Consider the following 13,997-nt stretch of genomic DNA (forward strand, 5'->3'; position numbering starts at 1 on the left):
TGCTCTCAAGGACAACTCCCCCCAGCCTGTACAGGTGCCTGGGGTTCTTCCGGCCCAAGTGCAAAACCTTGCACTTTGCCTTATTGAACCTCATTAGGTTCACCCGAGCCCAGCTTTCCAGCCTGTCAAGGTCCCTCTGAATGGCCTCCATTCCCTCCACCGTATCGACTGCACCACTCAGCTTGGTGTCATCAGCAAACTTGCTGAGGGTGCACTCCATTCCCTCATCGATGTCATTAATAAAGATGTTAAAGAGCACCGGTCCCAAGACAGACCCTTGAGGGACACCGCTCGTTACCGGCCTCCACCTGGACATAGAGCCATTGACCACCACCCTCTGTCTGCGGCCTTTCAACCAATTGCTTATCCATCTAGTTGTCCACCCGTCAAATCCACTTCCCTCCAGTTTGGAGATGAGGATGTGATGGGGGACCATGTCAAAGGCCTTGCTCAGGTCCAGGTAAATGACATCAGTTGCCTTCCCTTCGTCCACCAATGCCGTCACTCCATCATAGAAGGCCACAAGATTAGTTAAGCATGACCTTCCCCTGGTGAAGCCATGCTGGCTATCTAGGATCACGTGCTCGTTCTTTATGTGATCAAGCATATTGTCCAGGAGGATCTGTTCCATAATCTTCCCAGGCACGGAGGTGAGACTCACCGGCCTGTAGTTACCCGGGTCCTCCCTGCTCCCCTTCTTGTAAATGGGAGTGACGTGACCCTTCCTCCAATCGTCCGGGACCTCACCTGACAGCCACGACTTCTCAAATATGATGGAGAGCGGCTCAGCAACCACCTCAGCCAGCTCCTTCAGGACCCTGGGATGCACGCCATCTGGCCCCATAGACTTATACTCATTCAGTCTAAGGAGGCACTCTCGGACTTGCTCAACCCTTACAGTGGGGAGGGATTTACCTCCTTGGTCCCCACATAGAGGTATGGGGGTGCAAGACTTAGGGACGTGAAAAAGACTAGAATCCTGGCCACCAGTGAAGACCGAGGTGAAGAACTCATTCAGCACCTCAGCTTTCTCTTCATCTGTTGAAGCCATTTCTCCTTTTAAATTTACCAAAGTAGGTACGCCCGTTTTGGCCTGTCTCTTCTGGCCAATGTACCTGTAGAAGGTTTTCTTATTGTTTTTCACGTCCCTGGCCAAGTTCAGTTCTGCCTGCGCCTTGGCTTTCCTGATCCCACGTCTGCAAGTCCGGACGGCATCCCTGTATTCTTCCCAGGTGACACAGCCTTGTTTCCAGAGCTTGTACACCCCTTTCTTCACCCTCAGTTCTCTTAGCAGGTCCTTGCTGAGCCATGCCGGTTTTCTACCTCTCCTGCCCACTTTCTTAATCAGGGGAATGGAGACCTCTTGTGCTGCCAGGAGGGCATCCTTGAAGAGCAGCCAGCTCTCCTCAACGTCCTTATCTTTGAGGGCAGCGCGCCAGGGGATCTTGGCCAGCATTCCATTGAGTAGCTTGAAGTCTGCTCTTCTAAAGTTCAGCGTCCTGGTCCTGCTCTTTACCAGGCCCACATCGCTTGAGATCACAAACTCAACCAGGGCATGATCGCTGGAGCCTAGGCATCCTCCAACCTTGACGCCTTTGATGATCTCCTCAGCGTTGGTGAGCAGCAGGTCCAGCAACGCTTGACCTCTGGTCGGTCTGTCCAATACCTGAACCAGAAAGCTATCATCAATGGATTCCAAGAGCCTTCTGGAGCTCTTGCAGCTCGCCGTGTGGTTTTTCCAACAAATGTCCGGATGGTTGAAGTCCCCCACCAGGACAAGAGCCCGTGAGGCAGACGCCTCACGCATCTGGAGCAAGAAAGCCTCATCAGCAGCCTCCCCTTGGTCAGGTGGCCTGTAGTATACCCCTAATACCAGCTGACCTTTATTAGTCCCATCTCTAATCCTAACCCACAGGCTCTCAACCTGTTCTTGACTGTTTCTCATGGGGAGCTCCTCACAGTTTATCCAATCTCTGACATAGAGAGCAACTCCCCCACCCTTCCTACCTCTCCTATCTCTCCTAAAGAGTCTATAGCCGTCGATGGCAGTATCCCAATTGTGGGAGTCATCCCACCATGTTTCTGTGATAGCAACAATGTCATAACTTTCAGAATGCATCACAGTTTCCAGTTCCTCCTTCTTGTTACTCAGGCTTCGTGCATTAGTATAAAGGCACTTCAGCCGGGCTGTCCGTCTCACCACCTTCATAAGCGATCCAGGATCCGCTAGAACAGCAGCATCCCCAGCATCCCCCTGCCCTACTCCCTCCTTTTGCACTCTGCCATCATTGCCCACAGAGTTTGGTACAATCCCTCGAATGAACCGTTCAACCCCAGTAGCCTTTATTTTGCCCCCTTCCCCCTTCATTCCTAGTTTAAAGACCTGTCAATGAGTCCCGCTAATTCTTCAGCTAATACCCTCTTACCCCTCAGGGACAGGCTGCTTGCATCAGCAGCCATCATGCCAGGTGCAGTGTAGATTGCCCCATGGTCAAAAAAGCCGAAATTCTTGTGTCTGCACCAGCTCTTAAGCCATCTATTTAAGAGTTGGGTTTTTCGGATCCACCCTGTACCTTTTCCCGACACCACGGGCGTAGAAGAAAAGATCACCTGCACCCCAGCTCCTTCTAGTATTCGCCCCATTCCCCTGAAGTCTTTCTTGATGGACCTCAGGCTTTCCTTGCCAACTTCCTCGCTGCCAGCCTGAATTATTAAAAGTGGGTAGTAGTCTGAAGGCTGAATCAACCTAGAAATTTTCTTTGAAATGTCCCTGACCCGTGCCCCAGGAAGGCAGCACACTTCTCTGCGGGTGGGGTCGGGCCGGCATATAGGGCCTTCTGTTCCTTGCAGAAGGGAGTCACCTACAACAATCACCCTTCTGTCCTTACGTGTAGAAGCAGTCTTGAGGCTTTGGGGTGACCGCTTCATCTGAGGCAACCTTGTGGGTGAATCTGTCTCCACACTCTCGCTAGTCTCCCCCTCAAGTTCCAGGGCCTCAAACCGGTTTCGCAGAGGCACCTGTGGAGCCGGGGATGGTCGGGATGGGGGATGCCCCTTCCGCCGAGCAGGCACCCGTTTCCACTCCTCCTCCCTTCTCAAATTGCTGCTGGGGGGAAGAGAGGACAGGGGGCTCGCTGCAGTGCTGCCAGCTGTCTGGTTCCCCTTTACCACCTGTTTGTGAGGTGACAGGGGCTGACATGCTCCATTAGGAGCCTCGGCTGTGTGCTGAGAACTTGAGGCTGAGAGGGACTGACACCACCAGTCAATCTCCCTCTCACACTCTTTTATAGTCCTCAGCCTCTCCACTTCCTCCTTCAGGTCAACTACGAGGCTGAGCAAGTAGTTCACCTGGTCGCAGCGAACACAATCACTGCCTCCCTCACCCAGCACTGCAAGGGCCAGGCTCTGGCACTCAGTACAACCAGAGACCTGCACACCAGCATCTCGGGTTGGGGGCTCAGTCTGAGTTTCCTCAGACATTTTGGCAGCAGCCTTCCTATAAGGCATGTGCAGGACCTCAGTCTGGGTCTCTGCAGTCTTCTTGGTTGCTGCCTCCCGTTTCTGAGAGATCGGGACCCTTGCCTGGGCCTCCTCAGTATTTCTGGCAGCAGTCTTTTGCCGGGGAGCACCCATGTCGAAGCAGAATACTTACCAGAGCTGAAACAGGAAGTCAAGAGGTGCGCGAGCCCTGCTTCCTCCTGACCGTCTCCTTGTGCCCGTTTAAATCTCCCGCCGTAGGCGGGGAACGCCCACACGCTGCGTCAGCGGCTGCGTCAGCTGCTCCCGTGAGAGCTGCCGGGCTTCTCCTTTACCCGGGGGCTCCCTGCTTGAAGGAACCGCCCGAGATCCCCCTTGACCACGCGGTCAGTCGCTGCTGATCGGTCCGGGACGGCTCCGAGTCAGGCGACTTCGGCGATCAGAAAGTACAACTTCATTTTGTAGGAAAGGAATGGTCTTGTAATTTATTGTGGGTTTCATTTTATTTGAATTCGTGAATCTGTATTGGCTAAGCATTAGCAGTCCTATCTTCCTCATTTGGGATGGTAGTGGTGACCCCAGTCATCATCTGAATCACTTGATCTATTTTTTTATTCTTCTAGCATGTCAGAATTGAGATTTTCGTCCCACCAATTACAGAGTTTCCATTGAATTTTTCTCTGTAAATCTGCCTAGATTTCTTCAACACATGGCATGGGAAGTTCCTTTTTTCACACAAAACAAGAGAAAAAAAACCACACTGATAATGAATCAGTGTAAATTGTTTCCGTATGTTTTCCATATAATTTACCTTGTCAGCTAATTCCACAGATCATAATTCCAGAAGAGGAAATATTTTAAGTCTCTTATCTATAAATGGCTATGAATCAAACACATCACATTTAATATTCATTTCTGAACAAGAAAAGTACAAAATTCTTTTGTGTATGCATTTTCTTGCATGAACTCTGAAACATAATGAATCTTGCAAATGTGTTATGTTGGAAAATAATACATTGACAGGACTAAAAAACCAAAAGATTTGTTTTATATTGAAAAGTGATATTTAATTATTCAACTAGATTTCTTTTCTTTGCATGTGTTGAATATTATTACTTTCAGAAAACATTTGACTATTTAGTCAATCTGACTTTTTAGACTGTTTAAACATTCAGTACTCACAGTGTATCTATCAATTTTCTAGCAAACATATTTATCAACCTCCTTTGTAAATAATAGCACTGTATACATCATAACCAATGCAATTATAATGATAAGAACAATGATGTAGCTACAGTCCTATGGAAGTGACATATCAATGGCATTAATCCCTGTCTCCTCAGAGAAATAGTATTACTAATAAAGCTGAGTATCAACCTGATTATAAGTGCAGAACATTTATCTGTCTTCAAGACCTTACAGTTAGACTTCTGATGTGGATATTCAGATATCTACAGTAGTATGTATATAAGGAAATTGCATTGTTTAATACTGCACATAGCTCTTCTGAACTGGGAATTAGAAAAGAACTTAAATATATATCAATTCTTGTGATTTCCCAACACATTATTCCCAGAAAATAAAGTAAGCATAAATTAGTTTGAAATTAGTGCAGTGGAAAGAAATCAGTTTAGAATACTTTTCACTACCCCAGTGATTTTATTGCTTTTAGTCATGTCTCCTCAGCTCCATGGAAAATACATAGCATTACCAGAAGCCTGTGTCTTTTCTTTTTTTTTTTATTTTCTTAACAATTTCTTTAGTGATTTAGTGTAATTTACAGAACTGTGCAATGAATAACTAGTGACTTTACAGTAATATCCTAATAAATAATGGAAAAAAAATCAAAGAATGAAAGAAAATTAAATTATTTGTAAATGGTGTTATGAAGCCTGTGCATGAGCCACTGACTATGCAATAAAACTGTATTTTCCTTGAAATTTTCCCATCTCTCTAAAGGAAATATTCATCTGTTATCAGGAAAATTAAGATTATTTGTATTTATTGTAGTGTCTGCTACCAAAATATTCATGTCAATCATCACCACACAATTTCTTTCCATCAAAAAACAGCATCACCTTGAGTCTTTTGACCTTGCACAATAGTATTCAGCAACTATAGTAAGTGAAGAACATAAATATGGAATTTGACAATTTAAATAACTAATAGTGAGAACACACATATGTGTATGTGCAGATATATATATATACACAAATATATATCTATTGCTTTATTACATGACTCCTGAAGCTCCTTAAATGACCATTACATTTATGATATTTCAGTAGTTTAATAATAAGTATGACAGAAAATTTGAAAAGGAAAAAAGAAAAGGACAGGTTTTGCTGATATTGCACAAACTGATGTACCTTTTTGTCATGGATTTGTAGGGTTTCATTATCATTATTCACGATAATGTAAATAATATGTGTGGCAGGACCTGCACTGAATTAAATAAAAAATAGAAGTCCAAAGTTTATCAAATTAGAAAGGAAGTCTCTGGAAATCTAGCCCGCAGTTACTTAGACTATACTGTAGTCTTTACAGAAACCCACAACATTTGAGGTTGAACAAAATTTTCTAATATACTATACAACTTCAGTCCCAGCAGATAGGCTATTTTTTTTTTTTCCCCCAAAATATTTTACTACCTCCTACACAGTATTGCAGAGATCTGAATAGTAGGGCTCCAGGTAAAAACATTTTGTCCTGATCCCTATCTTTGTGATGTCAATGAATTTTTATATACTGCCTTCATTATGCTTTATGCTTTCACAATAAGTAGAAATACTAATAAAGCTCATCCACATTTTTACTGGAAAAGGACAGGGAAAACAAAGAGAAAGAAGGCAGGGAGGGAGTGCTATTACTAACTTTGTAAAGAGAATTCTGTAGCAGTCTATGAAAATAATTATTGCAAAACTTCTAAAATTATGATCTTTCAAACACAGAGGAGAATGAATATATATTACCTCCTTTTGATTTAGAAAAATGCTACATAAACTAAATGAGTCAACTTATAGTCATGTGAAATTGAATCAACTTGCCATTTCACATTTTTTCTTATAACTATTAAAAATATATGGAAATATCCAACATTCAACAGGATCATGAGCTGCAAGGAATCTGGATAAAAGATGTTTGGCACAGATTAGAGAGCAGATAGGGAGTCTGAGAATTCATTTACTCTGGCACAATTTACAATTCAGTTATCTAGTTAAAGAACTCAGGTTATTCCGGACCTTGGTAGAAAAAAAAATGGAGAGGAGGAAAAGCTTGGTTTTATAGGTCACCCAAAATATATGATAAATTCTTAGTATACAAATTTGAGTTTGAAAACAAAACAGTTTATTTAGTTTTTCGTGATAGTTAGATCCAAGAAAGAGTAGTTTGTTTCTTCTGGAAAGGAGGAAGAACATTTCTTCATCTTTTTTTAAAATTTGTTCTCACATAGTTGAAAATTTCTTTAAGGAAACAAAATAACTACAGCAAGAAGGATGCAAAAGGAACCATGTCTGTTTAACTTAATGACATTAATCGTTTCTGTTTCTCCTTAAGATCAACAGTACTTGATCCCCAAGAGCACTGTAGAGCTATTTAAGAATTTTTGGTGAACATGTTTTGACAAGTTTGGAAAAATAAAATAATCAAAATATATGCTTACAACTCTGGGCATTTTGAGTACATTTAAAAGCAAATTGTGTTAATTCACTATATTATATTATAATTTGCAAATATTAGTAGGTTGTTAGATGCTATTACATATGATCGAGAACATCACAATGTGTTTCTAGTCCTCAGTGAGATATTGTAGAAATATAGACATCTCCAAATTTAAGAAACAATTGCTATTGCTGAAAACAGAATTTTTCTTTGAATAGTCTTCCTAAGTTCTCTCAGTTCATTGCAGTTAAAAAATAGCAGGGCTGAATGTCTGAATCCAACTTTTTAAAGTCATTACTTAATTTTGAAGCATTTTGCTTGAAACCTACCACTTTACCCACTTTCAAGCTTGAACAAAAAACAGAGGCCTCCATATAAATTACATTGTCTGGGAGCTGTCTTCTAATATTTGGCCTTTGCTGAGATATTTTCCTGAAAAGGATTGTCACCTACACTGCAAATGCTTTTTACTTCAAATCACTAAGTTCACTGAATGCACAGGACTCCAATTAACTGCAGCCTGCTGGCTCAAAAGCAATTTGGTCTTTCATTAATTACTCAGGTAAACACAGGAAAAGCTCTTTTAGTTTGCCTGAGTTCACAGAACAAACAAACTCCCCTGTCTTTGATGATCCAAGACAATCTTGTCTTTTGATGCTTATCACTTAGTTGTTCAATAAAATGTAATTAAAAACAAAGACAACATCCCCCTATCACCAGCCCTGAGTTACAGTTGTTAGGCTTTCAAACTTACTTTCACACTGCAAAACAAATTGCACTTTAGGTCATAAGACTATTTGTTTAATCTCTTTCCTCATGGATTGCCTTTCTTCAGTCTCAGAATTAGATTTTTGGGGGTAAATTCCATCACAGCTTTTTGGAGGTTTCTCTCCATTAGTTTTATGTAAAATATAAGCAAAATCCAAAAGATTAAATATGCTTTATTAAGAGGTACAAATCAGCTCTGCTAGAAATCCATAACTATTTGTGACTCTTAGCAAGCTATATAATCAGTTTATTCTTCCATTCAAGATGGAAAAAAACCAAAGAAGAAAAACCTCACTAAACTAAGTGAAGACTACTAGAAAACATATAAATTAAAAAAAAAAAAAAAAAAACAAAAAAAACAAAAAAAAACACAGAAATCCAAGTAAATCCAATCCAGAAAGTGCAAATCAGTAGAAAATACTGAATTGTTTAGTGTGACCAAAAGCCACAAAGGCCTTCAGAAATTAAACTGAGCAGTGATAAGATATGCAATAAGTAATGATTAAAATTAATGGACTGTTATTCATCTAGGGTTTTTTTTCATGTTAATGAACAAATTAGTCTTTCATGTGAGTATACTGCATCTGTTTGTGCAGACATACACAGAGAAACACATCCACATGTCACCCAAGCTGGCTTGATTGCACTTTGCAGGACATATTTGTATACATTTTATCACTGCTTCTGTAAACAGCAGTTTCTTTCAGTATGTTTCATGCTCTCTGCCTGGATCTTAATGGAAGTGTTAATTAGAAGCGCAGTAGGAATACAATTTATGCTCCTAAACATGTCTTGTGTAGGGAGTTTGAGTAATGAGAAAAAACACGCCAGAACATTTATATGAACAGATAGTAATTACTGTTTCAGAGTCTAACATGCTCACTCTTACTGCTGAGTGTACAGCACAGAATTCTGAAGAAGATAGATGAGAAATTTTAAATAAGCAATAATAATGGCCAAAGTTTGGTTATTACCAAAAAAGTAATTTTAAGTGTTTAGCTGAAGGTAGAATAATGGTTTGCCTTCATAAAACTTCATTCTTTAGTGTTCTTCTGTAATTTGCCTCATGCCCGTTATTTCCAGACATCTCTGCACACTTACCTGAATGAAATTAATGAGAAATCTGAAGCAGGGGAAGGACTTTACCTGATCATAATTACTTAGTTCAAATGTAGTCTGTATATATCCAAGTGACAACTTCTTTAGTCAAAAATTAAGTTCACGGATGCTCAGGAAATAATAATGCCCCATTCTTTATTCCTGTAGTTAACTGAGAAATTATCAGGAAAGGGGGGTAATAACAGGATGGGCTTTAGTATGATCAGGTAGATTACATTTACATTTATAGTAATGAATTATTAACTTTATAAACCAAAGAACATTTAATCCTGAAAGTAAATCTGGGCGAATAATGGTGTAAAAATGCCAGAAGGGTGATAAAAGGAACAATGAGGAAAATGTTAAGAAGAAATATAGATAATATTTAAAAAAAAAAAAAAAAAGTTTAATAGGAAAGAAAAGATGCTAAAACTGTGTGCAGCTTCTTTTTCTTGCAAAGGAGTAGAATAAATGCCAAGGCTAATGAAGAGTACAGCTTGATTATTTACCACATGGTTTCATTTATTTTTTTTAAAGGAGTTCATTGTACTTCATGCATCACACACAGTTGGAGTGGAACAGAAAGTATATAATTTTCTGCTAGTTAAGTATAGTATTCAATGTAAGGTGAAAACTTTCAGCTTGCTTTAAATTTCCATACAACCAGACAAAGTGATCATCAGTTCCTTCAGAACAGTACAATGCGTTCTTTTAGAATTATGTTTTCTGTTTACCTGTCTTGTGCTTTTCTAGCTGTTTTTATTGAAAGGGTGATACAGATATTGCTCTCTTTCCTCAGAGATGTATCTAGCTACACAGTTTTTCATAGATAAGAGTAGTACAGATAGCTCTGTGTTTTGTTTTCTTTTGTTGTTTTTTTTTTTTATGTGACTCAAGGAAATTTTGTAGATATAGCAAATGTCTACAGAAAGTTGATCAAATTGCAGAGATGTACACAGTGTTTATACAAACATACCTATGCATATATATATAATGAAAGATACATGCTAAATTATTAGTAGTTCCACAGAAAACTCTTTTCTTGTTTAGATGTGAGGAAAAACTTTTTCAAAGTTTCTTATTGTCTGGTCAACAAGGACGTCGGTAGTGAAATCACTGACCAGATATGGGCCAAGTAAAGAATCTAAGGTCCCAGTAAGAATGTTGTTACCTCAGTTGCAAGGAAACTGGATGAACGGAGAATTTATATTATTGTATATAACAATAATTTCTAGAAAGGAAGGCCCAAAAGAATGACCTTAAGGGTTCTCGAAATATTTTATTTCATTACAAAGCTTTAAAAGGAATCCTAGGGCAAAATGATTGAAAATGGAGAGTCATGAAGGTAATATTTAATTAAAGTCTGAGTCCTTTTGTGGAACCATATCTAATGTCATTTTCTGATGACATTGCTACAGTTCATCATTTTAGATGAATTCGTATTCCCTACTATGCATGTTTTTTAAAGAGTCCTCTTTGTTGATGAGAAATAGCAGGTGACAGAACAAGGTAGAATGTTGTGAACAGCTATCAAATTTTGTGGCTTGCAGAAATAAGAGGATAAAAAAGAAGATGAGAAGGTTAAATTGAAGAAAAGTTAAAACAAACAAAAGAAAGGTAAACACATGAAAATAAGTAGAACATGAAATGCTGAATGCAAGACTTACCAACAAAGCTGTGTCCTATCATTTGGACAGTCTTTCCAGCTTCTAGTTCTATGTTGTAGATCTTTGTCATCAAACTTTTAATTTGTTTCTCCATTATTAAAGTGCAGACATTCATCTCGCCCCACTCAGCACTGATAAAGTAGAATGCGACATCAGCACTAGTCACCTTTATTTTCCTTGTAGTCACTGAAGAAAAATGAGCATTTCATGGCATGAGTCATCTGACCTATTTTAGGCATTGATGCTAGCATGAGACAAATAGTGTCATGGAAGTGCTTGCTTTTCTCCATTGTGTGGAACTTTCTCACATTACTACTACACATAAGAGCTACAGTAGATTAGATTACTTAGCTGCTTTGTATCCTTGCATTTAAACAATCTTGTGACTTGTAATAGCTATCTAAGTAGCTGAAGCTTTTGGCTCACTGTCAGAACCTACATTTCTTAAAACTGCTCGAGTGCCAAGTTATTTTTCATTCTTCTGTTTTCTGGATGCTAAATGAAACACCAAAAATAAAGATATGTTTCAGGTACGTTATTATTTTTCCACAGTGTAAAGCAAACCTTTTGGCCTTTTCTTTTATAATTCCTTAAAAATATATTTTGATATCTGTAAAATTTATAAAGGATCCAGTTTTATTTTAAATTTGAGAAGATATTCCATCATATTTTAAAATGTAATCTTTGTTCCTTAAAAATATTTGGCATATTTGATTTAATTTGGGCTTGTATTAAAAAGCATTTTTGTCTAATAAAGGATGTGAAAAAAAAAATTCTTGCCTAGGTCTAATGGTCAGCTTTTTCTCTGCGTATGTCTGTGAAATGATTACTTGTTCTTGCTATGGGTCATGCCTAAGTACTGTACATTAATTTACCTATGCAAAAGCTGGCAACAAAGTAGTTGGCTGCAGACTATGTCTTGCTTTATGGAGTCCAGAGGCCTGCTGGGTAGGTTCCTAATTGCCCATTAGCAGCCGTGATAGAGAACATGAGAACTGTGAAGAGCATGGGAGCATTAAGCATTTGGAGGAAGCTGTGAGATTTAAGGAGTAAATCTGAAGTAGAAATGAACTCTCTTCAATACATTTAAGTGTTTGGATTCTTACTGGGGTTTTTAGTACCTGTATATTAAGCTAGGAAAGAGAGAATCTATAAAGCTTTCCCTTTGATGAGACAAAATGCCATGTTAACGCAAGAAGTGGGACAGTGGCAGTGCAATGAGTGTCTCATGCAAAAAGCCGTGAGACTTCACTGGAAATCCCCACTTATGGTCCAAGTACACGGGAAGGAATGAACAAATTCATTGCTTAAATCTAGCAGAGAAAGGTACTAGTGAAGGGTTACATGATGTAATTTAGAAAAGATAAAAACATATAAGCAAGTTGCACCACTAGTAGCTGCCTGTCCTGAAAAACGAAATGTCTTTTTCTTTCCACATGTCAGTGTGTCAACATCTTTATTTTTCTAATTCTTAAATGCTTTAAGGAATCACCTCTTTATCATAGTCTCTTTACAAAATTGTCTAGGAAGTTATTTTTGTTACTGCCAGGTAAATACTATAATGACTCACTCTTTTGTTAAGACTTGGGCTTTCCCAGTGTTTCTGGCACTCAAGTGTTATTAGCATAATGTATTTTTAGTGAACTTTGTCAGCACAGCACTGTATGGCTAATCAAGCACTCATTGGGGATAAATGCTGGACTTAATATTCTTATCAGGCTACCAGAGCTTAGAAGTTAGCGACCCTTGTTCCACTTATATCAAAGCCACTTACAATGCCACTAGCTTGTAGCAAATTCATTTTCTGTTCATGTCTGATTGCCTGTAATGGTGCCTAGAAACAGAAAACAGAAAATGGGAAATGGGAAGGAATGAGGGCCCCTGTTGCCTGAGGCCTTAATGCAATTTCAAGATATTGATCTTGCTGAATACTTCAACTTAATCCTCACAGTTTCATGGACTTCACAAAAAAAAAAAAAAAAATGTTTTTCATAAGTACAGTTTCAATTGTATTTGAACCTTAGTGATTTAGTAGTGTTATTGTCTAAGATGGTCTAGTTAATATCAGTTGCAGTTTCAAACTAAACTGGGATATTATTAATTTTCTCTACTATTTAATCTTGTCTACCGTCTCTTCAAAGTTTAGACAGTCGAGATCAAGGTGACGCTGTGTATCAAAACTAGGAGCTGCTTCCCTATAATGCTCTGCTTTTATCCTGGGAAAGATCAGGACTGATAGCATCATCACTTCACATTTATTGTTCTGTGTGTTGGGCAGTATGTGTGGCATGTGAATCAGTTTTCCAGTGGGAAGAGGAAACGTGGACAAATAAGAAGCAAATAACTCTGGGGGGAAGTCTTTGTCACAGGATACTAAAGAAAAAATTGTGCAGTCTAGTGTATACTTAAAGAATCCCTTGGAGCAAACATTAGAAATAACACAGAAATAGGAATATTGAGTGTCTAACTTATCCTGTAATTTTGTTTTTTTTAGTTTTTGGGAAAAAAAAAAGTTTTTCCTATTCTGTGATTTCAGGCCAGTCAATACTATTCTTGATACTTCTGCAGTAGGTTCAGGAAGTCAGCTGCCTTTCTGGACAGATCTGTATGTGTGCATGTAAATCTATGTATGTTTTCTGTCCTGCATGTGTGTGCATGTGCCTCAGTGTACATGTATGTTCATCTGTGTGTGTTTGTGTATGAACATCTGTGTGTGCTTTACAAAATTTGGGCTTTATCCCTGCAGTTTCTGGTGCTGGACAATAGCAGTTAACATTGAAACACCAATGAATGAATGTTTTGACTCTCATCATCCACAATATAATCCAGTTTTTTCAAAGTAATTCTTTAAGTATTCTAAGCGTCAGTGGAATTCAAACCTCTGTATGTTGCAGAGAAAAATGTTCTATCAGCAAGTAGGTAAGTAGAGTACCATAAAGAGGATTTCCTCATGAGACATTTCTATCTTATGTTAATAGGTCACTATGTGACTTAAGGTAGTAAATACACTCATTAGAGACTACGGGACACCATATAATTTTCTGCTGCAGACTTTGGATGTGTCTGCTTTGCCCTAAGTCAAACTAATGTTAAAAGACTGGCAAATTATTGATTGATTTGCTCATGAACGTGAATTGACTCTTCTAAAATAAAGTAATTATTTTGAAAGCTGGAAGATGTGTAGCGATTATTTTCCTGCTTGCTTTTAACCAGCATTGATGGCTACCACAAATTTTTCAGCAATAAAACGAATATCTTAGTGCAACATAGGTAGCAGAAGCCTTAAAGGTTTCCAATATCAAATAATAATTAAAAGGCAAACCT

The sequence above is a fragment of the Phasianus colchicus genome, chromosome 1 (assembly GCF_987193195.1).
Source record: "Phasianus colchicus chromosome 1, bPhaCol1.hap1.1, whole genome shotgun sequence".
Classification (NCBI taxonomy): Eukaryota; Metazoa; Chordata; class Aves; order Galliformes; family Phasianidae; genus Phasianus; species Phasianus colchicus.